The 2,026-nt window shown below is 35.6% G+C and overlaps 1 pseudogene; it reads right to left on the reverse strand.

Moving 5' to 3' along the window:
• Positions 1–487: 487 nt before the first annotated feature.
• Positions 488–606, reverse strand: LOC118608278 (annotated as a pseudogene).
• Between the last annotated feature and the right edge of the window lie 1,420 nt (positions 607–2,026).

Below are 2,026 nucleotides of genomic sequence, written 5' to 3' on the forward strand. Positions count from 1 at the left end.
TCTAGGTTTGCCCCCTCGACATTCAGAGGGTTTAGCATTTGTTCATTGGCACAACATCTCACAGCTCTTGTAGAGAGATGCTCATAACTTCTACTCCAAACCCTCACCTGAGCCTTCTTCAGCTTCCACACCAGGAGAGAAGGATCAGAGTAGCGATCACTAATTTACATAGACTCCCCTGATGCCCAACATTACACATCCACATGACAGCTGGATGCTATTGTTTGAACCACCCATAGATAGAAAACAGCTTATTTTTCTGTGGGAAGAAAACCCATAGGAGAGGGTCTAAAGTAAAGGCTTAATTTATATTGGGAAAACTATACAAAATATAGGTTTCATGAATTATGGATCAGGAGATGGATTTTCCAGTCTAAATACCTGTTATCCTGCTTCCTATGATACAACCAAACCAATGTATGGCTTGTGGTTATGAAAAAGAGAACAAATTAACCTTCCGGCTTCCTTTTTCTTTTCTTTTTTTTTACATCTACAGCATCCAGTCTTTCTTGGTGGTCTCCCATCCAAGTACTAACCAGGCCCGACCCTGCTTAGCTTCAGAGATCAGATGAGATCAGGCGTGTTCAGGGTGGTATTGTCATAGATTCCTTCCAGTTTCTAATAAGAACTGAGACATATACTTTGGGAGACCAAATGGAAAACATGGTATAGTAAGCTAATGAGCCCTTCACCATTTATTAAAAACAAACAGCCAAAACTGGATCAGTTTCAAAAGTAGACCAATGAAAAGCACTATCATACTGGCTCCACGTTTTTTATTGCAGTCTTTTCCAAACTCAAACCTTGAATATTTGGCTCAGCAATCCTGATATCGATTCTACCTTTGGACTTGGTCTTTGTTTGTGCTTTCCTCAATGTTTAAATTCCAACTTATTCTCTATAGAATTTTACTCAGCTCTCCAATCTTGTTCTTTTCAATTCATTTTCTTTTGGGCAAGAAAATGCCCTGCTTTAGCTCAACAGTACCCAGTTCTCACCATTTCCCATTAATTGATGACCATCTGGGCCAGATTTCCTACTCCCACCTCCCATAACAAATTTCAAGGAAGAAACAGAAGGAAGGTGACAATAACATTATTCCATACTACTGCCATTTTGGTAACAGCCTACCTAAAATTATAGGTTCAGATTTGGAGAGGGAGTTCTGTGAACCACTTTGGCAATTAAATCAACAAAAGCAAGGAGGTAACAATTTAGTGGTGTTGAGCTCTAAACCAGAGGTTCCCAGCCTGAGTTCAGTTCTTACAGAGTTTGCTAATCCATGTGTATATTAATCTGATAACTGAATAATAATAATATGTGCTACTGTTTTATTAATATATGCATGAGTGTTTATAGTTATAAATGAAATGAAAATTCATTAAAATAATACTGAATTAATACAAGCTAGATGACATCATAACAGAAAAATAGGAAAGGATAGCTATTTTCATGGAGACAAGGGTGAAGGAGGGATAGTCCCAAGAACTATTTTGATACATACAAGAGACTTTCATCCTTGAAAATTTGGGAACCTCTGCTCTAATCTACTGAGATATTGGCAAAGGGCAACTATTTAACAAATGCATTATCTGACAGACTTGTAAACAACATATTGTGCAAAGTGTGATAAAACGTACTTTAGTCTTAGTAAAATGAAAAAGATATGAAATCGAATGTAATTTTGTTTTGAAGAAACCGAAGACATAAAGCCCCAAGGAAATGCATGGTAAAAATTGTTGAAAGCCTTTTACAATTGCATAACCAAAAATCATTTCAAAAAACAAATGTATTCAAGTTGCTATGACAACTCAAATGCTAAGTTTGCATTTAGGCAAGCATAAGCAATAGATTTTGTAATCAATACTTTCTAAATATTATTTGTCCCTATAAACATCATTCATATATAACTACTCAATTTCCACTGTTAGTTTTTGAGAACTCCACTATATTTTCTGATTATTTCCAAAGACTTTCTTATTAATCTATTCTCTTATGATTTATTATACATTTTTTCTTGATAAGA

The sequence above is a fragment of the Rousettus aegyptiacus genome, unplaced genomic scaffold (genome assembly GCF_014176215.1).
Source record: "Rousettus aegyptiacus isolate mRouAeg1 unplaced genomic scaffold, mRouAeg1.p scaffold_m13_p_9, whole genome shotgun sequence".
NCBI lineage: Eukaryota > Metazoa > Chordata > Mammalia > Chiroptera > Pteropodidae > Rousettus > Rousettus aegyptiacus.